We start from the raw sequence: 25,790 nt of genomic DNA, 5'->3' as shown, positions 1-25,790 counted from the left end.
TCCAGACTTTAAAGTAATTTTGATTTGTTTGATGAAAATGTCTATATGACGCTGAAGTGTCCATGGAAATGAAAGCTATTACAAAACCTCAGTAGCTTTAAAATAGTTATTCCTTGCCAGTAGCAAAGGCTTAGAGTCACACTGTGGTTTGGTAAGAGAGCACCTTTGCAGAAAAATTGTCCTTCTTTTTTTGACTGTTTTACTTATTGTTATATCAAAGCCATATTTTTTACATTATAGTCAATTTCTTTAAATTATCACCCCCTGGCCTGCTGAAGAGCAGCTCTAGTATTTCATTGTTCAGTGCTGTAATAAAGGGGAAAAAAAGTAATAAAAACATGTTAACACTGGCCACTCTGAATTCTTGGTTTTTGGAAAAACTCATATAGTTGAGCTAGAGGTTCTGGATATTAGGGGCTTCTTCACTTGTTGCTTATGGCTAAGGCAGGCGAGTATGCGCGTGTGTGGCTGGCAGATGTAAGTATTCTGATGTTATCTTACTCTGCTGCTTCTTGTCCTGCAAAGGACAATGATAGGGAGTTCTGAAAGAGTGATTTAACAATGGGAAACTTAACATTTATGTTACCAATAACTAGTTAATTTTTCTGGGAAGACTCTCTGATTCAGCTAATAAAATATTGTTCTCTGTGTTTTATTTCATTCTTTATTTTGTTAGGTATGAGGAGAGGAAAAAGGTGTACACAAGAGCCCTAGTACTCCATTTTATTATTTACACAGGGGCGGCATCAGAGGATCTGATTTTCCAAGGATAAATATAAAGAAATAATGTATATTGCATATAGATAATAATATGCTATATATAATATACTAGATATTATTTAGCTTTTAAGTACTGTGAGCATCATGTTTGCTTACAATAAAGAATTCATTTTAAGAAAATAAGTTAGCACAGTTGGATCATGAAACAGTTTCCCCCAATGTGGCATGAGAAGAAATTACACTTCTCACAGCAGAGAAAGTTGCACTGCACACAAATGAGATCAGTTAAAGGGAGACACATGAAAGGAATGGAATTAATATACAAATATGCTTTGCTGAACATCTAATTGCCACATACACAAAAAAAATTAGAGCATTTGTTCTCAACATGTTCTGAATCCAGACGCGGGCAAACAGGCTAAGAAGGAAAAACCTGCAACCTTCGTATTCATTCTCTGAGCTAACTCTGCCTGAGTTTGTCACATATATTCGTAATTTCTTCAGCATAATTTTTTGGAAATAATTTCTCTCTCCATCTTCAACTCCATTTCCAAGATGGAGGCATAAGCTGTTTGATGATTTGGTTGGAGCAGTGGTTGTATTTTTGAATGACAGCAGATAATAATGCCGAGACACAAATCTAGCTTGCACAGTCTCAAACATCGGCTGCCTGCTTGGAATAGGGGTGTAATTACCATTGGAAGGGATTGTTATCTACATGCTTTCTTTCTTTATTGTTTTCCCTTCTTTCTCAAACAAGCATTCAGTTTTTCTTATGTTTCAAATTTATATTCACTCATGAATTGTTAAAAAATCAAATTTTCTCATATAGTTTTCATATCAAAATTCCTCTCATTCATCCTTTTATCTACTGGGACTTGCCATTTCCTTTCCTAGATGTTTTCCTGCTTCCATTAGGTAATTATAGAATAAATAGAATTTTATTTAGAAAATAACATACATATTAACAATGAAGACAGTTATTTTTCTTGAATGAAATCCTGTAATGAATTGGCAGTAACAGACAACATCTATTGGTTGACTTTCTTGTAGACCTCTGTTGTTTGCCAGGGTTCTCTTATTATGGATTCTCATGGATCTTCTTTGATGAAGTGTCAATGATAGTGAGTCCCTTATAGTGAAAACTATGGAGTTCTTACGGAACTGCAAGACTGACCTCTGCAAGTGCATTTGTAATTTGAGGATGTTACTGGCATCAACAAGAAGGTCAAAACTGGACAACAAGCAACATTAACGAATTAATGGAGAAGTTGTTTCTCCTCCTGGTTATCTAGTAGCAGGGCGAAAACCTTGATTTTTAGCCTTCTACTAACAGGGAAGAACAGAGAATTTAACACTCAGATTACATACCCACCAAAATTGTAACAATTGAAAGAAAGTAACTTTTTTTAAAAAACATAACATTCATCAGCTTCATCCAGGTATTATGAATCCTCAAGAAAATTACTTATGAAGTGGTACAGTAGACTTACAATCTGGCTGGGTGCATCCATCTGTTTCTCTGGCATAGGGATGCGTAGCCACCAGACCTCTTTTGCCTAGCAGCTATATTGCTTCTCTGCTTGGCAGGCAAACATTGCAAATGAAATATTAGTACAAAAATGCCTTGAAACAAAATAATTTCATTTGTGCAACTAGCTCTGTAGAATACAAGCAAATAAGCAGAAAAAGCATAGCAACTATCTTAAAAAAATCCTTGTGTTGTAAAGTCAATGGATAATTTCCCTAATTTCACTCTTCTTCACCAGACTGGACTACTGTGTGAGCAGATCTAAGTCCTTTCTGGTTTTGCGGATCCCCTTCTGATTGTGTTTCAGGTCCAATATTCTTCTTATGGCCTGATCAGAGGTAAGAAAAGCACACGCTGTGCCAAAGGGGACCTCCGTGAGGATCAAGGACTGAGACCTGAGTTGGACTGTGATTAAACAGGATCCTCGGCTGCTTGGTAGGGGATGCATAAGCTCTGCATCCTCCAGCACAACTGCCCATCCGTCTTCCTGCTGTTGAGATCTCCAGGCATGTTCAGGTAGTGGCTCCTGGTTTATATTGTGTCCTGTGGACAGTAGGCTGCTGTCTCGGGTTTTAAAAATCTTTGCAGACATGGCAGGATGCTCTTTCACCCTTCAGCAGTACTATTTAGTGGTTTACATTTCATCTAAGAGTGCGCTGGGTTGGAAGGGCTGTTGGCAAGATACTGGTCTTTGGTCGTTTTAACCACTGAAAATGAAAGCAGAACAAAACTGGAAGGTGAATATATATGGCAGTGATTTTGTGCAGGAGCCAAGCAGGCACTAAGCATATAGCTGATCTTTGCTGTTCTTCCTGCATGCTGTCCGGTAATTTCTGTTGGTGTGAATTCTGCCTTCAGCGTAGACCTGCGTGTAAGAATTGCTGGGTTTGTTCTTTTAAGATGACTAGATTTGTGGATTTTATGGATAGATGGGGCTGTTGTGAGATTGCTTTTTCTTTTGTTTAACCCTGGCTATAGAGTTGCACCAAGTGAACCCTGTATTTTTTGGTCAACGGAGTAACCTAGTGAACCTGTTCGCAATGAAGATATTCTTACAGATATTAAGCTATATAATACTGTTTGGCTCTTTCTCTCCAATTCTCTATTGTAGCATTCAAGCAGTCTTTTATATTGACTCCTCAGCTTTGTGTGTGTAGAGACAACGTGTTCAGAAAAAAGCACTTGGCACCGAATCTTATGTTTCCTTTAAGAAAAAACTCTGCTCCTTATAATCCTTACTAGTGCATAAGGCTTGTGAGGTGGCATTGCTGGGAGGGTATGAAGTGTTCACCTTCCATGTATGAATGCATGCTTGTTGACCGTGGAAGTGCTGCTGGTAAAAGGGAAGAACTGGTGGCGGCTGCTGAAGTTCTTTGGTATTGCAGGATATTCCTGTAGTACAAGAATGTGAATAGGGTATAACCTCCTGTATTTGCATGGATATTTGGGTCCAAGAGCAAGTGAATTGAAGTGGGAGGGGAAAAGTTTGGTTCACTTTTACTTTTAGTGATTTATTCAGTATAACCCCAATTAATTATGAGCTATTATGACCTTTAGGTCTTCACTTGTCCTTGACTTCAAAATAAACGAAAACTCTTGATGGCAGTATGTGCTGGTTCTTGGCTGCAAAAACAACTCCCACAAACCCTGTCCCACTGGAGGTCTGGGATCTGTGCTTCCTGCTTTCTTTGGACTCACTACCTCTGTGAAGATAAATGACCAAAACTTGCTGGCAAGCCATGTCCTGACTTCTCCTTTGTGCCCTTGGGCTTTGGTGGTGTCAGTAGCCTGAGGACGGGCCAGGCAGCCCAGCATAAACCCTCTGGGTTTGCCCCTGCTTCTCTTCTTTAAAGAACTCTAGTTTGTATGATCTGTGTTCAAAGAGACTAACGTCCTTTCGCTAGCAGGATATTAAGTCTCTGAGGAAAAAGTAGCTGCTGGTGAAGATTTGTCTGAGTAAAGAGAGAATATACCAAATCACAGCAAGGGATTAAATGGTTCTGTTGAAACCAAGGGGTAATCCTTGTGGGCAAGGCTTGACAGAGGACCAAAATCAATTGATCCTGAAGTGCAGAACGTTAGGGGTTTTTTTAATTTCCAGGGCTGTGATCTAGTCCCTTCTGACTTTGTTCTTTCCCTTAAAATACAGTAAAAAAAGGTCGTAATGAGCAGTGTCACACTAGGCAATTCAGATTATGAACGCAAAAATGTCATCAAACCCAGTTTATCAGTGAATTAAGAATCAGATATGGTGATGTTAAATACCTTTCAGTGATTTCTTAGTCCTCAAGGAGCTGAGGGGCAATAGAAAAAAAAAACAACAAGTAATGCTAGATGTGCTGTACTTTTGTTAGTTTTGTGAAATTTAAGAGATTAAGCAGAGAAAAGACTTTGTCACAGTATGAGGTTCTCCCAAAGGGTAGGATAACAGATAATCCTTTCGTACTAAAGCTATATATATTTCGGCTACAACAGCAATCAAAGTAAAGCCGTGAAAGCCTGTAAAAACCTGCCTGAAGGGCAGGCTCTCTCTGGGTGCTACAGAAGGCAGTTTCAAAGTTGATGTAACAAGATCAAGTCACTCTTTTTCTAAACAGTGCATGTTGGATGTTGGGTCTCTTCTGATGGTCTCAGTAACAATGTCCCAAGCGGAGCTCTCAGAAATGTCACTTTCTTTAGTATCTGTGTTTAAAACAAAATGAATAAATAAAAAAGCTCTTTGGAAGGGGTTGCTGTATTTGAGGAATATAAAAATTTTGAATTATTATTTTATTTTTTACTGGTAGTGTTTAGCGAGCCAGGCGACAGCTCAGATTGATATTTTGCAGGCACAAGCATCTGCTGACCTGCTGGAAATGGAGAGAGGGAAAATACAAGTGGATCACGCCTACAAGTCGTAAAACAGGTTGTTAGTCTGTACCGCCTTTCAGCCATGGTCAGGCAATCAGAGCAGAAGTGTCTACTGGCTATTCAGTTTTCAGTCTTCCACCTGGGGTTCCCAGGGCGAGCCATCGTCTCTATCTGCAGCTGTATGAAGCCTGCCATATCACTAAAAGCTGACACCTAGAGATGTATTTTACAAGAAGATGGGTGAGGATTTCTTGTTTGACCCCTTATGCTAGGTGAGGGAAGAAACCTCCGGGTGAGGGGCTGTTGCAGCAGTGCTGACTTCTGAAGCAGGCAGAGCCATTTCAGCAGTTTCACGCCCACAGCATACAGGAGGGATGTTTCACAAAGTCTTTGGAGCCTTTTTTTTTTTTTCTTGGTGTAAGAATACCTTAAACCTGTTTGAATCTGGTTTTCTGTAATTTCTCCCTGAAATTAAGGCACGCTTCCTCTGTCTGAACAGACTTCATTCAGCAGTCTGTGGAAGAGAGTGTGGCATGTTACATGCATTGGAGAATATGTGGGTGGCTGTGTTCCTATGATAGTTCTGAATGCTTCAGCATAACTATGCAATTTTAGGAAGGAAAGACTAAAAAACACTGCTTTAATTTTCCTTTCACTATGCCTTATTTTTCTTTTGCTTTTCCATTAGGAGGCCTCTTCCGGACAGCCAGGAGCCCTTCAGTCATACCTTGCTGGAGCTGTGACTTTTATTTTTCTTGTAACGTGCAGCCATGACATGAAGAAATGCAGAACCATTAGTAGGCTTTTACAGAAACAGCTTTTTGAAGCCTAAAACACTTGCAAACTGCTTTTTAAGGTTTGCTTTTACATGTGAATTTTCACAGCAAAAATGACCAGTTTTGTACCAAATAAGGGACAGGTTTAATACTATGCAACTTCTGCTGTACATCCCAAATTTAAATAGCTGTTAGTGATGGTGGCAAGTTCTAAAATGTTTCTGAATAATTGCCATGATGGAGATGAGTGATCTTTCAATGGGTGGCAACATTTGAGTCTAATGGCAGGTTATTCTTTGGAAACCACCTACTTTGTGGTGTACTCCTCCCTAGCGTCTGCTGTGCTTGTCATATGTCACGCCTTTTCTCCTTACTCCCTTGCTCCCTTGTTTGATTGCTTTGCTTTTCTTTTTCTCTCTCGACCTTTAAAACCATGCTATCTCCTTGTAGTTTTCTGATTTTTGGACTTAGGTGCCTTTCGAGTCCATGCTGAGCACACCCTCTTGACTGAGCTCTGTAACTTGTGAGCTGTGTTGCCTTGTGCACAGCGCAGTAGGGAGAGCTCTGGGGGTTTCCCACTTGCTTTCCAGGGAAGAAGAAAGGAGGTGACCCTTAATCCCACGAACTCTAACCAGCGTGTGTACGTGCTAGGAGGGGAGGAGGAGGGGTAGTGGAAGCAGCAGCCTTGCATGGGAGGGAGTGGGGAACAGGCTAACAGCTGTGGCCTGATCAGCAGTTTCACCCTGGTACGTGCACACGTTGAAGGTGGCCCTGTGTAGGCACAGTTGTGATACCAGGAGTGCTCAGGCTGAACGGCTTCAATAGCTGTCTTTAGAGATTTACATGTATCACTTCAATGCAGCAAGTTGTATTCCTTTATGTCAAATTAAACATTAGTATAAAGGAAAAATTAGGAAAGTAACCGAAAGAAAATCTCTTAATGTCCTATTTGTCCTCTCTTTAACTTTTAGTTGCTACGTAACCATTGGGAAGGTGCTGAAACATATAATACCTACCAACTGAGAACAAAAATACAAACATGGTTCTATATAATGTATTTGGGCTAGGAGATACTAGTGCTAAGTCTTGAGCTAGCATTACCTGCTAAATAAGAAAGCATTTTAACAATGAAGTTCCCCAGAAGAGGAAAGATGCACATTTTTGACAAAGTGCGTGTAACAGTATTTAGTCAGTAAGTTAAAAAGTCACAACAGCGTGTTCATTTGTGGGCAGAGAATTTCTTGAATGAGCAATTAGGTGTTTGCTTTGATCCTAAGGGTTTGTAATAGCCAGAGCAGGTCTATGCATAAACCCCCAGAAGACGTTTGGGAGCAAGATGGGAGGTAACAGCTGAGCTGCACAAATACAAGTGTCTTCCCTGAGCCACCCCGCAGGCACATGTAGGGACTAAGTAGTGCTTTTATTTGAAGAGCACATTTTTCTCTCATGCATTTGTGTTTGCCCGAGTCATGTAGGGAGCTTCTTTCCACACTGCTGAGCGTCACCAGGGAGGTCCCCTTTCAGATTCAAGTCTGCTGCATTTGCTTTCCTTCAGCGTTAGGCGTTCCTCCTCCTCCTGTGCTTCAAAGGCAATGGGAACCAGCCCAGAACCCAGCTGTGTTCCTCCCTCTCCATGAGCAATCACAGGGCACCCTCTTGACATCTATACTGTTCTTCAGTGGAGGCATTTTATCCCTACGATGTGGGAAGCATGGGAGTGGCTGTGGCACACTCACCTTTGAAAATCAGCAGCAAGTACATTAAGGGTTGTTTCTAAGGCCATGGGAGGAGATGCTGGGAGGAAACTTAGCCTGAACCAAGTGGCAGCAAGGGGCAGGGTGGAGCAGCCACCTCCGGGCCACTCTGCACAAATGCACAAAACTCCTCCTGTGTTCAAGAGAGACATACGCGAAGCATGTGGTTTCGTTGCTGCAGGAGAACACCAGTGAACTGTGGTGCAGATTTCATATGATTACATCACATGGTGTCCTTTGGTACCACACTTCCTGCCCTCTCCTGTGACAGTTTATTGCTTAGAAGCAAAACTTTCCTAATTCCTCAATTCTACAGAAAACACAAAAAAACAGCACCAGTATGTTTAGGAGGAAAAACAGTCCTGGGAAAAAAGTCAGCTCAGTCATGCCCCAAGTATAAAACATGCTGTAGTTGGTGATGTAAAGAGGTTGCAGAGCATGGAGACCTCCATGTGAAGCCAGCCCCAACCTAGTTTTTGTTGAGTGATCTTCAGCCTTCCATTTTCCAGAATTTGCGTGTGAATTCTGTTAAGGCATCACTGCAGTAAAGCCCTGTGGACTGCAAAAGTAAATAATTACTGAAGGGACAAATTCTACATAGGTGCTTATTATGTTCAGGCATAAAACTTCATCTCTGCAAATACCTTTTGGGGAGGGAAAATCTAAAATATAGATTAGGGCAAAGGTATCACCCTATCAACTATTAAACAAATACGTGAGATGAACCTGAGAAGTCATATCAGCTCAGCCATCTCAAAATCCTTCTGCTAGGCTTTATAACTGAACACATCCTTTTTCTAACTTCCTTTCTCCAAAAACTGTGGTGGTTTTGCACCATCTCTGCCAGTCTGTCAGAGGGCTGTGATAAAAGATGATACTGATCCCTTTACCATAAAACAATCGGAGTCAGAAGAGATGAACTAACCTTTGGGACTTGGAGTGTGAATATTTTCACACTCCATTCAGTAAAATATCTGTCTTAAGGTATTTTTAAATTTAGTTTTGTTACCAGCTAAGAGTAAAATGCATGGCGCACATTTTCCAAAAGGTGAAGTATTGAATAGTGTATTCTACAAATATTTAATTAAATGCTTCCTGTCCTTGTGAGAAGCATTGGAATTATAATCAGAGTTTCTTCACTAATTCTAGGAGATAATGCAAGGGTCTAAGGAGGAATAGATCAAGTTAGAAAAATAATCAGAGAGATTATTTGTATTCCAGTCACCAGACTAATGAATTTCACCCTAAAGCATCTGCAGAACTGGCCAGACAGTTTCTGAACCATTATCCATGACCAATACCTGAGACTGGCGGTGACAGGAGAGGACCTAGAGGAGTGCGAAGGGAAATGTCATTGCATAAGTAGCTGGTTTAGGAGATGGGGACGGAGCAAGGATTGCAGTTTGTTTCAAGTTAAGTTGCTCTTTTAAAAGTTTACCATGCGTTGTTCTCATAAGCGAACATTGGAATTATAATCTAGGGTAAGTCACCAGTAATGTGCGTGCTGTCACACAGGGAAATGTTTTCAAGTCTGTTGTGAGCTAGTGACAACTGTTAAACATGAGACTGTCATGTTTAATTTTTTTCCTTCATTGACTTGTGTGATATCATAGAGACCACAATTGGAAAGTCGCGCACACAGCTTCAGAAAGATCTGAAAGCATTTCAACAAGGACAGAATTATAGTTTTAAATTATGTTGACACATGAAGAAATGATCTGAAATAATTAAGATTTAATTTAGTCATGACAAGTGCTAGGCAGTACCAAACAGAGAATAAATGGCTATGCATAACTAACAGGACTAAAAAAGGCCCAAAGAGGGGCAGTTGGATGGAGTGGCATCGTGTGAGGAGACACCGAATGGGTTTGGACTGTTCAGCCTGAGAGATGCAGCCACGGCATGGACCTCATGGAGGGTTGTAAGCTCCAAAGTGGGCAAAAGTGGTTGCAGGCAATTTATTAATTCTTTCTCATGATACACGAAGTAGGATTAGAAGAGGTTAAACAAAATTATCCAGTAGCAGATTTAAAGCAAGGAAATGGAGTGCTTTCCCATGTAGCGGTCGGCGCGTGGACCTCGCTGCCAGGGAGCGTGGCACGTGGCGGCGGCTCAGGCAGGTCCGAGATGCAGTTTGACAGCTTCCTGGAGGAAGAATTCTCCCGTGACTTCACCGGGCAAAGGTCCGACCTCAGGCTCAGTAAGTCCTAAAGCGGCAGTTTGGTGGCCGCTCTCGGGGACAGGCTTCCCAGCTGGACAGTTACCGCCTGGAGCTCCGTGTGCCAGGCCCCCGTTTCAGCATTACTTCAGAAACCAGGTTGCGCTATTACTGAATTTCTGTGGCTGCCTGCTGGTTTTGAGACAGTTGAGATCCTCATGACGATCTGTAAAAAACTATTGAAATCAGTGACAGTTTTTCTCTATAGATGAAGAAAGAATATATGCAACGCCTTTTTTAGGCTAGTTGCCATGAAAACAATTTCACGACTGCTTTTATCGTGCAATAAATTACCCATAAAAGAGGATAGATTAATTAATTTGATTGAATCTCAATAGTGTATTGTTTTATTAAGCAACGCTGTGGCATAATTAAGAGTTGTAACTGGTTAAACACTTTATAACCACAGAGCTATTAATTAATACTAAATTACAATAAAATTAACAAAGTAACATAAACAAGCCACATAAATGTTTTAAAACGACAGTGACAATGCATCAACTAAAAAGCTGCTTATGTAAACCATTTCTTAGAGTTTGACTACTGAAATTAATATTTATATAATAAGATAATTGCAAAAATGGAAATGGGGCAAGAAGAGCAGTCCGTATAAGTTTTCAGTTGCAAAGACTTCTCTGACGAGAAACGTGGTTTTTTTCAGTGGGTGTTGAAGCAAAGCCCTTGAACCCAAACTTACAGTACGCAGTGAAAAATCTAAAAAGTAAAACTTAATGCCACCTTCAAGACCCCCTCTGGATTTGACACTTGTTTGTCTTATTTGAATACAAATCTGAACAACTCAGGCGTTGCTAAGCTTTAATTTGAGTATGCTGTATTAATGCCACAGCTCAGGCTCTGTTCTCATTTGCAGGAATGTCAGGAAATGTATGAAACTATTTGCATGAGTTGCTGGATTGGACGGTTCACAAATTCTGGAAATCCCGCAGCTGTTCGTTTATCATTTTGCATTAGGTAGAAATACAAAATACACGGGATCGAAGTGCAGGACTACGGGGGCCAGTGGCAGTATGAGATAGAGAAATATTTTTGAACCTTTTCAAACCTGGGATCAAATCTGATTAAGACCAAATAAGTTACAGCAATTTGTAACAAGTTTCAGCAGTGTTTGAGAAGACCTAGGAGCGAGGTTGCAGAGGTTTATAATGCTACTCAGGCCTTGGGATTTTTGATCTGTATGAGGCAATGTAGAAACTCCTCTAAAGATATCTGGTTTTTAATGGCATTTTGCAGCCTACTGAAAAATAAAATAGATTATTTAGATTATCTGACAAACAGAAGCTCTAGAAAGATACTTTTTTTTTCTTAAATAAGTTATTCAAAGTTACTCTAAAGCCTAAAATGACTATGTTTGTAGCTTGCTGTTGATACAGAATAGACCTTGTGTCAGTACGGATTGAAGCCCAAATCTCTAAGCCAGCAGGCTGCTAAAAAAAAGTTTGTTACAAATATCAAAATACCTTAGACTTGTAGTTTCAGTATCTTGGGCAAAATTTGGTCCTTTTTATGTGTTTTAATACATCAGTGTGACTAATCTTCAATTAATCAACAGTTTCTGTCTTCTTGTGTGTAGTATGTAGAGACACAATGAGCATATGGGAGCACGCGCATGCTTCTGCTCAGTGCAGGTGCTCCTACGGGGAGGTCTGTGGGCATTCACGCACGTAACGTAACTGCATGTGTGTGATCCTTACCTTGAGCGGCCTTGTCGAAACCCGTTTGCTTTCAGGTACCAAAGTTTTTGGAGATGAGGGTATTGTCTTGAACAGTAAAGGGCATGAGTTTATGATTTTGTCCTTAATTATGTTTATCGGTGGACAGAGGGCTGATGAAGGGAAAAGAGCTAGGAAAATATCTGTTCAGAACCATTGCTGAAGGTTTCCTTGAATAGTTCCACCTAAGTGGGAGGAATATTAACCAAGCCAAACACAGCCTAAAACAGGCTAACATAAATATTACACAGACAGGGGGGATGAAAGACTGGGGGAGCTTTTAGTCCAGATTATGCTGCTCAAACATTCCTGAACCTTATTAAGAGGGAGAGTAGGAGGGAGATTTCAGAAGTACAGTGATGAGTATGAACAAACGTGGAAGAGCAACCGCTTGTTTAGGAAGTCCAGTGTAATTCTGTCACACAAGTTGATGTCATCCCTATTTAAGAACTGTTTTGAGACTGGGGGAAAGCACAGAGTGTGGGTGAGGGATTGTGTCTGGGACTATAACTGGGAATGTCCATCTGCTGGTTCTGCCCAGGTTCGTGATGTGGAGTGTGTGGCTGAAATCATGTTATTTTTATCGTCTAGAAGCATCTGCTGCTCTGTGCTTGCTTAGACAAAATCTTAAATCCTTTTCTGTCTCATGCAGATTTTGCATTTGATGTCTCTTGCTGTCAGTTTGTAACTGTAGAATATATAGATTGTTTTAACCTGGTGCAGACTTAATTTCCCTTGAGGACTAAGATCTTCAAATGCATGTCAGGGGGTACCCCATCTTTCCTGAGGAGAAAGGCTCTTACCCAGATTCTCCTTGGCTGTGTTTGCCGAGAAGGTCAACCTGCTGCTTTTCACCATTCTCACTGCATTCCCACCTCCACAAACCTCATGGCCGGGTAGCTTCTAGGAGTTTTTCTGAACAAATGAACCACGACCTGTCACTTAAACTTGCTTCACTGTGATTGAAACAGATTGGAGAGCAAGCTGGTGGCCCGTGCTCCCAGCAGGGCTGGGGGAGTGGGTGCCTCCACCAGAACAGCAGTGAGGAGCAGCTGGACGTAGGCTGGGAGACGAGTGGGCCCAGGCAGCTTTTCACTTGGCATAGCTGGAGCTGGGTGAGGACATATTTGCAGTTTCTCTCTCACTTCGGGTTTCTCTTCAGCTTCCCTCCTTGATGAATAAGAGCATTTCATGGGAAGGGACTGGCACCATGTTTTCTGTTTTTATAAGGAGGTCAGAATTAAGTGAGCTAAAGACTTTTCAGCCTGAGTAAGCCAAAGAAAGATAAAAGGTATTTGCTACATTACTTCTCACGTTGAACTGTTGGGATGATCTTGCATTGTGTTTCATGCTTTAAGACATTCTCTGAAAGGAATAAGATCCTTGGGGGGCCCTAATGAAGCTGAAGGAATGAGGCGGTGTTCCTGTGTTAGCTGAATGCCATTTCCTGTAATATTCAGCAAAGACAATTTTGTGAAAGCACTCAGATTTCCTGTTGAATGACGTGAGGGCAAAAGCAGAGAGTGTGGGAATATTGGAGCTTCTCTGCTGCTGGTCTGCAGTGGTACTGGCACGTCATGCATTCCTGCAGCAGGGTTACAACCAGTTTCTTGAACACCACACTGCAGATGTAGTACACGAGGAAGAGGTGGTAGGCTGCTGGCTAGGCTCCTAGTGAGGCTTGTTGGCTGGAGCCTGCTACCGTGTAACCAGAAACCATAGGGGAGGAACTACCTGAAAGGAGGTTGTAGTGAGGGGAGGGTTGGTGTCTTCTCCCAAGTTACTGGTGATAGAACGTGAGGGAATGGCTTCAAGCTGCGCCAGGGGAGGTTTAGGTTGGATATTAGGAAAAATGTCTTCACTGCAAGAGTGGTCGGGCACTGGAAGAGGAAGAGGAGTCACCATCCCTGGGGGTATTTAAAAGACGTGTAAACGTGGCACTTCAGGGCATGGTTTGGGAGACATGGTAGTGTTGGGTTGGCGGTTGGACTTGATGATCCTAGAGGTCTTTTCCAACCTTAATGATTCTATTCTATTCTATTCTAATTCTCCTCAGTTGCTTGGGAGATTTCTACCACAAGTGCTAGACACAATAGAATATGTCCATTGATTGTCAAGATTATTTTACTTATACAATTTTTTAAAGTGCATTGTATTATATAGTGAGTCAGCTGGTCAATCAAACAATGCATGAAGATTTGAGGTGTGAGGCAGTGCAAATGATACAAAGACAGATGAGGAATACGGAACAAGCACAGTTGTTTTGTTCATGTATTCTATAGATGGAATAAAATGCAATCCCTGTTGATCTCTAAGCAAACCTTTTTCTGAGGCACTGTGAAATTCTGAGTGACCTGCATTTGAGAAAAAATTCACTGAGACTTCTAAAGAACTCTTTTGGAGGTTTTATTTTATTTTAGGCAGTAAATTCTTTAACTATACTTCGGATGCACTTGAGTTATATAGTGAGTTTGCAGAAAAAAACAAAAATCAGAGCTGAGATTATAATTTGGGATTTTGATTGATGCTCCTGTGTTCAATCAGCCAGCTTCCACCAGCTGTGTGAAACCAGCAGAGACATGCATTAGAAGCAGAGGCAGACCTAAATATGTATGAAATGTATACAGAAAGCAAGAAATAATGCTAAAGCAAGTCACTTACTTTGGATCAAGTTTACTTTCTATTGCCAAGAAAAATATGAATGAGTTGATTTTCCAGAAGAGGGTTGCAGTAAATCAAGTTTTCATTGCTCCAATTTGACAACAGAACTTACAATAAAAATACCAGAATAATACTCTTTACATGTTATTAGGAGTTGATGGAGACTTTTGGAAGAGGGTGGATTTTGGGATTGGTGGTTTTGGGTGGATTTTAGGAATACCAGCTGTAAGTTTTGCTTACTAGGGAGTAAGCGTATTGATTTACAAACCTGGAACAGGTAAGTTTTATTAGTCATAGAGGATATGGTTGCATTTGTATTTTCTCTGATGAAAACTTTTATTTAACATACACTTAAGGCAAAATCAAACCCCATTTTTTCTACAGGAGAGGAGAAAAAAAAGTGTTTGCATGCTAAGCAGTTCTGCTCCCCTCACCCTAACGCTTCTTAGTGATTTTGGTTCATGAATTTCCCTTGTAAGCAGGCAAAAAAAAAAAAAAAGGTACTGATTAGTCTCTGCAGAAGGCAAATTATGTGAATACTTAAAGAGCTGTTCAGTACTCTTTAATTTCTTGAGTTAGAGAGTATATCTTAGATGCATAAAAATTAAGATCAGACACTGAGAGAAGTGCAGAGATGGAGTTTGTTAAGGTATCATATACGAAAAGGTACATACTGTAAGAATCATTATAGGTAGCATTTGCTTAATTAAAATAAAGGTGGTAATTTTCAAAGATGCCTGAGAGATTTTGGATTCTTGCTTCATGAAAAGTGTGAATTTGCATTCCTTAGCTTCAATAATATTGCTCTTCATGCTGATTTTTAACATAATTTTTTAAAGTAATTATATGAGTCACTTATTTTAGTGGAAAAGAGGCCAAGTGAATGTAGAAGTTCAGAGAACAGGCTGGAGAAAAAAAGTAAATGTCATGTATCAATAAAAAAATAAGGCAGGACAAAAGAAATTAAGGAAAACATTCTTTTTTATATGTTCCTAACAAAACCCTGCACACATCTCTGATCTTGCTGTACTGTTCCGTGATAAACAGGCATGTGGGCTAAGGGCGGTGCAAAAGCAGCGGCGTGGAGCGTCTCGCGGCAGAGAAGGGCAGGGAGCTTGCCGCCCAGACCAAGGGCCGGGCAGAGGCGGTGGGACCTCAGAGGGAGCTGCAGGCAGAAATGATGCGGTCGGTGGGTGGCGTGAGGTCACTTGCCTTGGAGGAGGCTGACAGGTGAGCAGCAGGTGGCTCTGTGTGGTGGTAGTGCCTGTCAGGGGTAACACAGGAGCAGAGCTGGGGGAGGGCAGAAGTGAGGCCAGAGGCTTCTGCTGGTTGTAGCCTCTGAGTACACGAAGGGGGTCTGAGAGCCGGGCCAACAGAGACTGCAGCTTTTGTTGAGGTAAGAGGGGTTCAGGTAAAGGTGATGTGACCGGGACACTGCTTCAGATGGGCCCTTAGCCAACGCCTAACCAATAACCTGAAGCCCTACCTTTAAACCTACACCTTACGCCCAGTGCTTACACCATTCCAACCCCAAATACTTACTTCTGAGCAGAAGGCTGTGGGGCAGCCTTTCCTGGGTGCTGAACTCCAGGGTCAGCAAATCTCACCTCTGGGTTCCTTCTTTCGCCTGTCTCCTGCCCTCTAGGCTTGGTCATGCTCTGGTACCTTCCTGACCAGTTGAGGTTCCTGCTCTTGGTTTCCTGATCTGCTCACATGACTCCTTGTTTGAAATCCTGACCTTTGCAAAAATGCAAAGCATTATTAATTTTGTGAATTTTGAGGCCGGTTCTGCTTCACTTCAGTTTGGTGTGCCTTGACTTTATCCCTATTGGTGCTGCCTCTGCTTTGGTACCTGGTTTCCATCCCCAAACCTGGTTGCAGGTTATTCTTAAAAACTGGCTACAACTATCAGCGTTTGGCTGTAGATGAAAGTTTGGAAAAATACTACCAGTCTTCAACAGGACATATCTAAGCAGTTGCTAAATCTGGCAATTAAAACCAAGTGGGCGCAGATGCACAAAGAGGCAGCGAGCCCTTCAACACTGACTAAAACATGACCAACTTCACTGGATCAAAGCACCAGCTCTTGGCCATTGTAAGCTCGTAATGTCAGCGTATCAGGATGTCAGCAGGTGTCTGCTGAAAAAGGTCAGGAGCACATTTCAGGAGAACTCAGAAATGAATCTTTATATACTCAAATTCTAGCATTTGTACTTTCCCTACATATCCTTTACAGAAAATGAAAAATTCTAAGCATCTGGACAGAATGACATGCTGAACCTGTCCTTTGGGTTTTTGACATTGCTTGTGGGTGTCCTCAGAAACACAGACCTTTTCACCGTTCTTCCCAAAATTGGCCTTTTCTTCTCTTAGGTGAAATATTCTGTTGTATTAATAAGAAAGGAAGAGAAGGGTGTCCTCAGAAAACCAGGATCTCTGAAATAATACCAAAAATATTTTGTATTTAATGATAGTTGTTGTTTTTCAGGGAATCATCAACTGTAGAAACTAAGCTCGTCTTGAATTACAGCCTTGATAATTTATTTAGTCAACACAATATTTTGAAATTATTTTACCCATGTGCTGTTTGTGCTTCCTCTCTAATTTAAAAGACGTATACATCTGCTGGGTATAAGGAGACAGGGCAACAGATTTTCAGAAGGGCCTTCACCAAGCCTTCCATTGCTGAAAAGAGAGCAAAGAAATAGAAGGCCAAATGTCCAGTTTTCGGTAGGTATAGGGATTTAATGGCTGCTTAGTAGATAACTATGCCGTCACAGCTAACTGGTGGATCCCCCCAATTCTTGCCTTTGAGGATGAATTTTGATATTACATGATTCTTGCAGACAAGGGCTAGGAGAGGGCACTGAATTATATAAATCACTTTCTTTACCCCTACCATGTTAATGTGTTTTTCTTAACGTATCCCATCAGTTGGGATAGAAATCGTTAATACTTAGGAGCAGTAGCATGGTTTTGAAGTGAATCCCTCAATCATTCCTGTTTATTGCAGTTTGGGTCAATTTGGAGTGTGTTAGTGCATGTGAATGAGGTTCCTTTTAGAGGAAACTAAACCAGAAGCCCCATTGCAGCGGGCACAAAATGCATTGCTGAGCCTAAGAGGGCTGTGAGGGTCCAAATGAGTGACTCATCCTTCAGGCGACTTTGAACCACATGTATGGTGGGGGCGTAAAGCCCTAAGCAACCCCCCCAAATTATAGATTGTGTAGATGCAGTGGCTACACAGCGTTCCCTGCTTTAATGTGCTTCTCCTGCACCAAATTGCAGGCTGATGTAATAGCCACAGCCCAATGCTGTGTTGTTCTCTTCTACTACTGTAGAAAACTCTGAGATTAAGTGTGTGTCTTTTTCTTTAATGTTAAAATGCAAACCAATCACAATCTAAACAGCCTGATTCTTTTTTTTTTTTCTGTAAAATAATATACAGAACTATAAACTCTTGATGATGAGAGGAAGTGTTCTACAGTGTGTGAACAACACACAGCATGATGTATCTTCATTACAAAAATGCAAAATGATGATCATTTATTATAAAATCTTCTGACAATAGGCGTTAATCTCTTAGCAAAGCAAGTAGTAAACCCTGTTTCTACTGCAATGCAATTCATTTTGTTCCTCTTCCTCTACTACATGCGTCGAATACTCTGCATTCTCTGGACAAACTAAACTGCCGCCTTAATTTTGTGGATTTTTGTGGGTGAAATACATCATTATTTTGGTGGAATGTCCAATCAGTGGTAACCGCGGTGTTGGTGGAACGCTCCTGTATTCCACACAGACTAGTGCCCACGCCTGTTGGGCAGCTACACTCCCATCCCGGTTTATACCAACTCTCTTTAAAGGCAAGAATAGGCGTTCTTTCAGGAGTAAGGTTCTGTAACATGTTTGTATGCTGGAACCACTTTTTTTTTTTCTTGAAAAATATGGCAGAATTGTTTGTCTTCAGAAATACAGACAACTGTTTGTTGTGATGAACTGTGTGTTGTTTTTTCTGTATTTTTCTCTGATTGTACTGTGGGTTTTTTTCTTTCTGTGTGTGCGTATATATATACACACATATATAGTAGAGAGAAATTATTTGGTCAAGCAGACCTGTTCTGGGGAAAAGTTATGCACTCCCACACACATATGGTGTCTTGTCAATGAAGCATACCAATTTTTACTTAAACAGTTATTTTGAAGGCTAATAAAATACCACGTTGGTTCCCCTTATGTGATATTTTGTTTGAAATCAGCATAACATCCATGTGTTTCCATAAACTTCCATCACCCTTAAAAGCTGTGAGTTATTTTATAAATCCGACTACTCAACCTACAGTGTATTTATTCCACTTCAGAACAAAACAACAGTTTCGGTTATTGCTAAGCAAGCCATGTGTACCTAAATATACCTGCTTTCTGCTTTCAGAGCATGGCAAGCTGGCTAACGCCAATATAACAAATCACTTGTGTCAATTAACAAGCCAGAGGATAAGTTTGGTTGGTTTATTGGTCGAGTCATAACTCTTTGCATATTCCAGGCAGTCGGGTCTGATTACGTAGATAACTTAACAAACATTAAAGTAAAAGACAAAGCAGCAACCTGCAAAATGTCTTTGCTTCCTGTGAAATTGTCCAAAGATAATGCTGACATGCTCTCAGTAAAGATCTGGATTTTTCCAAAAGAGAGAGGCGAAATGAGCCCAGCAACCCTACGATTAATTTTTAAAGCCAACCAATAACAACTTATAACCTCCCCCCGCATAGTAAAAGCTCCTGTTCAAATGCAGTTTCAAAATCTGTTTCATCCCCGAGATTTTTGCTGTATGGAGCGAGCAGAGCTTGACAGAACTGCAGAGCAGCTGTGCCTTGCTCATTGCAAGCCTTTTGTTTCTGGAACTGTCTGAAACAGGTTTGGTTAAGGTGTATTCTGCATACCTATTCTGCAAATGAGGCCATAGACAACTTTTTAACTTCAGATTACATTTTCAGGCTGCAAATAACCTTGAAGTTTGGAAACATTCAGAGCTGCATTCTTGGTTTAGATTGAATTCTATAGAATATGGGTAACTTAGGGTCACTCTTTCTCGGTGACTCATTAAACCGTGCAGACGCTGTTCCTTCAGGTAGATACCACTGTGCTGGTAGCTGGTAAGCTTACACACTTCCAAGAGTTCGGCACAAGACGTTACCAGGGTGAGGCAAGAGGGGTACCTATGGAGGGGAAAACCGGGAGCGTAGCCAGTGACCGCCCAGTGTCCCCAGTGGGTTCCTCTGCCCCGCGCCCACCAGCAGGCACTCCTTGGTAAAGATCCTTGCACGTTTGCCCTTGGAGCTGTGAGGAAGGTGACACCTCCCACCCTGACAGTCTGTACTGGGAAGTCCAAACACTTCTTGAATCCCTCAGCTTTTATGGGCATTCCAAGTTTCCCCACGGCACAGTCTCTCCTGGGTAGACACTGGTGAAACGGCCTCCAAAGCACTCCTACGCCCACCAGTTGTGTTCTCCGTCCCGGAGAGAGCTCGCATGCACAAACCCCACAGAGGGCTGTAAACCACCAGTCAGAGATTTTACAGTTAAATATTTTAGGTTGGGCAAGGGCAGAGAATATATTTGAGTGTAAACGAATTACAGGTAAGTGCCTTGTAGATACGTTTTAGGGTAGATATTTTATAAGAATAAAAGTTTTAATGAATTTTTCCTTGGTTTCTGAGTTGACAGCCTTCATGAAAATATGTAAACTACTTTAATGAAAACCTCGGGCATTGTTTTCTTCTCATTTTTCTTATTCAAAGCTGCCTTTCAAAGAAATAAAATAGGAGATATCAAAAGCTATGTATTCCACTCTTCTCTGTTTTTTTGGAAAGCTAAAACTATTTTAAGAAGGGATAAATACGTGATATTAGTTGCTCTTCTTAATCGGTAATTAAAATATGAACAGTATTATGAATCTGTTTTCTGCCTTCCAGGTGATCAACGTATAATCTCAACAACTATGGCTGAAAAGTGCAATTAAGGTACCGTAATTTCCCTTTTAATATAGGCATGCTTTTAGTGAAAGTGATTTCCAAAATACTCTCGCCAATAATCCACTTACTGACCTGCATTCCCTGAGGCTGAGTTCACCTCTGGGTGGGTTGGGTTTTTCATTTACCGCTTTGTCCACTGCGCTTCCTGAAAAGTAATTTTTTCCTTACATACCTTATCTTTTAATTTCGTGTTTTTAAATTTAGTAACAATGTTTTAAGATGTCTGTATAGACTTATATGCTGGAAATACTGCTTACATGATATACTTGTGACTGAAGGTCGCGTCTTTGAAATACCACCTCGGAAAATGTTGTAGGGAAGTGATAGAAAATCTGTCCATAGGAGGCTTTTGGAATGATGGCTGCCGCACGCTCCGTGGCACTAAGAATTTATTTGTTGATTTGAATCGCAAGATGACAATCAGCTCAGCAACTCTGCTGTACCACGGGGAAAAGATGGTTGGTTTTGTTGGAAATATGCATATTATGACTGGAGTTATCTCTCTGCAAGTCACGTTTTCACTTGTAAATTTCTAGCTGGGATTTCAAACAAAGAGTAGCAAGATAGGAGAAGGTGGAAATGTGTCAGCTTCCTTTTCCTTGGCAAGCTGCGCTGAACTCCGGTGGCAATGTAAACTTCAGTGAAAAAAATCATTTTCTTTCCTATGAAAAATACAGATAAAGTATGAACAAGGTAGCACACCAGTGCTATCAGATTAAAAACTTAATGAACAGTATGAAACAGTTGTTCTAAAATGACATGAATTAATTCTTGCAAAAGTAGTTATGATGGGAGTATTTCCATTCCACTTCTAAATGCTCCATTATTGATTTAATATCGCTATTGAAGTAGTAAGCTGTAAAATCATCCTGGAATACTAAATGACCAGTCTCCTTTCTGTTGGGAGTTTTTGTTGTTGAGCCTGCGTGTTTCATTCGAGGATGAGTAAAGGATAGGAAAATTCTCATTTTTGTTAGGTACATCCTTTGTAGAAGCTGAATACATTACCTTTCTGATTTTACCTCTGGTCACCAGCAGTCTTCTAGCAAAACTCCTCATGTTTATTTCACTATGGGGATAATGCACTCTGGCTGGTGAATATGAACATATGTGCAAAAAACAAATCCTGAAAAGTACATGCCAATTATGTTAATTCAACGCTGTGTAGTATCTTAGGACAGATTTTGAACAAGAGCAATCAAGAACGTAATCTTAAGTGAAAAGTGGAATGAAATGCAAAATTCTGATCAGAAGGTGATTTTGTCAGACTAACTTAATGTTTCTTTTTGCTGAGATAGTGAACATCTCAGACTACAGTAATGTGGTGGGCTTAAGCTATCTAGATTTACAGGAAGCATTCATTCCGTACAGTTCCCAAAGGAAATTATTATTTAAAGTGGAGATGGTGCAGATTAGTGCAGGAATTATAAGAAGCTGGCTTAGGCAGATAAGGAGTTGGGAAAAGAGGGGAGTGTGGCAGGATGTTCTGAGAGGTGAGTTACCAGGTTGCAGGGGAGTTACTAGAAGTATTCATAAGGGACAGGTCTTGTGCCCAGTTGTCCGAAGTACTTCCTTTAGTAACCTTGGCACAGGGTCTTTGGTACAGTTTTTTTAAACTCCTGTAATGCTGTGAAGGACAGATGTATTATACAGAAGAATTTTATTGACTTTGGGGCTTAGTATAGCAGAGACAGGATAAAATGTAATAATAATAATAATAATAATAATAAGCACACTGCCATTCTGTTAAGGGCTAATAGCAGGGACGGTTGCTGTAAACAAGAGTTTCAGCGTATGGAAGTTTAGCTTTTTCTTGAAAAAATGTTTGGTTGTAGCACATAGCTGAAGCTTTCATAATGACATAATTTTCATGAACACCTGCTTAGCAAAGAGTTGCTATTTACTCTACATGGTTTAGAACCTAGGTATTAAAATTCTATAAATTCTGATAAAATCTCAGATTTTAAATGTCAAGTTCTGAGCCTTATTCTATAAAGTTCGAAGCGGCTGCAGGTGTGAACTCTAACCTTGCGTTAGGAGTAGGAAGTTGCCAGACTACCAGGAAGTAGGTTACAGTAGCAGCTGAGGAACTGATCTTCATATAACCAGCCCATCTGCCTCCTCCCCTCCAAAAATCCCCAAACAACCCAAAAAGCTGGAAACAAGCCAGTGCAGATCTCAGGCACCAAATGAGCAGTCATGTTACTTAGAGGTAAGACACTGTGTCTAGGATGGGGGTAGCTGTAGCAGAAGCTTAGCCACAGGCACAAAACTGGAGGCAGAGCAATAACCATAATGAAGCAAAGGGGGTGCCAGGAGGTAGCTGGTGGATAAAACTGTACAGGTTTGGCTATGGGAGGAAGGAGAGCAGCAGAGCACTTACTGAGGGTCAGAGCAACCTGATGCAAAGGCAAACTAACTCAATCAGTGCACATCCGTTACAGAGCCAGCACATGGCGGGGGGGTCCAGCTTACTAAAGTGTGCGCCAAAATATCTTGAGGATCTGCCTTACGTGGCACTGGCAGATGTGTGCTGACTAGGCGGAGAGCTCAGTGTCCTCAGGGTCAGCTTCTCGGAGGAATTCGGGAACACTGAAATGTTCACTGACATGCTACCTTCAGGGTCATCTCTCAACAGCCCTTCCTCTAGCTGAAGAACACTAAAACTACTGAGAAAGAGGAAGAAGAAGGGGCATTTTAGCACAGTCCCACCCCCAGAGTAGCAGCCCCAGAGTCATGCCAAAATGACGTCATGGTGGAAAAAAGGAGCAAATGAACCCAAAAATGGGCCCTCCCCAGTGAAATATGGGTATGTTATACTCTATGGCTAACCCTCTGAGGATTAGTGGTTAAAGCCAAAAGGATGAGAAAGCGGTACTTCATTACTAAACACTTAAGAATCTGCACTTCCATCAGATAAAAGGAATGCTCTACAGATCAACAACAAATTGGTCAAAAGATGTGAAACAGAAGGTAGAACTAACTGATCAGTTTTCTGAGTGAGAGGATGACAGCAGTAGGGTCTCAAAAGAATCTCTGCTTGAACCTGTGATACTCAACTGATAAATGAACTGGAAAAGATGACAGAGTGTGCTGATGATGCTTTTGTTAGGAGCACTGAAGATGAGTGCTGACTGTGGAAAAACTGCAGAAGGATTGTGTAAAACACAGTGCCCGGGCAAGGCAACGGCAGGTGCAATTGGCTGGAGGTGGATACAAAGTGAAGATGGCAAACACCCCACACGTGAGGTGATGAATGCTGAGCTGACCGCTGCTGCTCACTGACCAAACGCTAGAGCTGTAAAATATGAAAGATGCTTCTCTGAGGATGCTAGCTTTAGTTTTGAGAATGTTAACTTTTGGCTCAGTAGTGGTTATAAAAGCAAGTAGTATAACAGGAGAGGTACCAAAAATATCCTGAAAATGTCACATTGCTACGGGTAAGCCTATGGTTCTCTTGCATCTTAAGTAGTGTACAGTTCTGTTTCTCTGTCTGAAAAAGGTATAGCAGGAGCTAGGAAAGTTTGGAGGATGGAAAGCATGACACAGATTCCTTCCAAGGAACAATTAAGTAGTGTTGCATTCCTTGGCATGGGAGAGAGATGGAGGTCTGAACAACTACCCGGGTCATACTGAGAGCGAGCAGGGGCCCGCTGGTCCTTCTCGTTTCCAGGGTCAGAGGCAGGGGGTGAAATTAGAGGGTGGTGAGGACGCAGCACATACAAGGGAGGGGCCTCCCTAGCAGGTGGTGGTTATTGTGGAGTCCAGCTCACGGCAGGAGGTGAGTGCTCAACAGGACAGAGTCATGGAAGGAAAGCTTAACAGAGCCTGAGAAATACAGAAAGACTTCACTTTTTGTTGAGGAAGTGAGTGTGAGTGCTTGAGGGTCAGGTGGGAATTTTGGGAAATTCTCATATGGGATGGATAGCCCTGTTCTTCCTTAGGGGCTGCTACTGTCAGGGAGGGACTGCTGGGCTGGGTGGTCCCTCTCGTGAAGGGGCTCTTCCCAGGTTGTTATGGAGCTTAAAATGAGAGGATCCACTGTTGATGGAACCACTGTTGATGGAGCTACTAACAAAGCCCCAAACTGCTGAGAGGGATTTCAGGCTGTGCCTAGCAAGTAGGAACAGAAAACTGTTTGCCCAGTTATACAAGGCTCGTTTAAACTGTCATATGTGTTTTGGTTACTTGTCATCCAAAGATCTATTTAAACTTGAAGAGCTGTAGAGGAGGATGAGTAATTGCATGGTGTGCCTCCATACCTCCCTGTTACAGGACTGATTGGGATTTACTTGCTTTTGCAGCAAAATAGAGAGGTGCTTACTTTTTAAAAATACATTGAGGGTTCAAATATGAGTGAGGGAACACAACGTAATAATATGGACCGTAAATCAAGTGGACTTAAGTGTCTCTTGAGTATGTTTAGACTAGAGATTAGGAAAAGTCACATTAACCAGAGAGATAAGTGATATTCTAGAAGTGCTTTCCAAACACAGCTGGGACACAAACTCACTGTTTTTTCAAGATGAAGTTATGGGAGGGATGAGATGAGTGGAAGCACACCTGCAGTTCCCAGTAGCAGCTTGCAGTACCGGGAGCTGGGCTACCAATTTGTGGGTGTCCCCAAGCTTTGAAGGAAACAGACTTGAACTATCCATCAGTTGTATTTACTGTTGTACAGTGATACTGTATTTGACTATTCCTCCGCCTTGGGACTTCACAAGTTGCCTCAGGAATCCAGGAGGACCTTTCTGACTCGAGGCTTACTTGATCTCTGGGATGTTTTCCTTCCTCCAGCACAGTTGGACTGGTCTTGTAGGGTCTTACGGATGTTTTCACGTAACATATTCAGCCACCTTCAGTGCTACAATGTCAGTCGTACCCTCCCCTTCCCTCCCCCACTTTTCCTGTCATATACTATAATTTTTGAGACTCTCCAGCTCATCTCAGCTTATCAGCCATCCTGGTCAACCGTGGAGGTCCCAGATGACTGGAAACAAGCGAATGTGACACCCCTCTACAAGAAGGGTCGGAAGGAGGACCTGGGGAACTACAGGCCTGTCAGCCTGACCTCGGGGCTGGGAAAGGTCATGGAGCAGATCATCTTGAATGCCATTATGCAGCACATGCGGGACAACCAGGCGATCGGGCTCAGCCAGCGTGGGTTTATGAAAGGGAGGTCCTGCCTCACTAACCTGGTTTCCTTCTACGATAAGGTGACCTGCTTAGTGGATGAGGGGAAGGCTGTGGACGTTGTCTGTTTGGACTTCAGTAAGGCCTTTGACACTGTCTCCCACAGCATTCTCCTGGAGAAGCTGGCTGCTCACGGCTGGACAAGTGCACTGTGTGCTGGGTTAAAAACTGGCTGGATGGCTGAGCCCAGAGGGTGGTGGTGAATGGAGTCACATCCAGTTGGGGCCAGTCCTGTTCAATATCTTCATTGATGATCTGGATGAGGGGATCGAGTGCGCCCTCAGTAAGTTTGCAGGTGACACCAAGTTGGGTGGGAGTGTCGATCTG

General features: G+C 41.7%; 1 protein-coding gene across 5 annotated transcripts in view; it reads left to right on the top strand.

Annotated features, from left to right (window-relative positions):
- PCDH15 (protocadherin related 15) overlaps positions 1–25,790 on the top strand; it is an 826,977-nt gene that overhangs the window by 300,197 nt on the left and 500,990 nt on the right. For all 5 annotated transcript variants that reach the window (XM_064464573.1, XM_064464572.1, XM_064464569.1 and 2 more), the window contains one exon: positions 20,211–20,258. The gene's annotated coding sequence lies outside the window, so the exon portion shown is untranslated. The remainder of the gene's footprint in view (positions 1–20,210; positions 20,259–25,790) is intronic.

Source organism: Phalacrocorax carbo, chromosome 13, assembly GCF_963921805.1.
Source record: "Phalacrocorax carbo chromosome 13, bPhaCar2.1, whole genome shotgun sequence".
Lineage (NCBI taxonomy): Eukaryota > Metazoa > Chordata > Aves > Suliformes > Phalacrocoracidae > Phalacrocorax > Phalacrocorax carbo.
The sequence above is the reverse complement of the archived record's forward strand: the minus strand, read 5'-3'. Positions and strand labels throughout refer to the sequence as shown.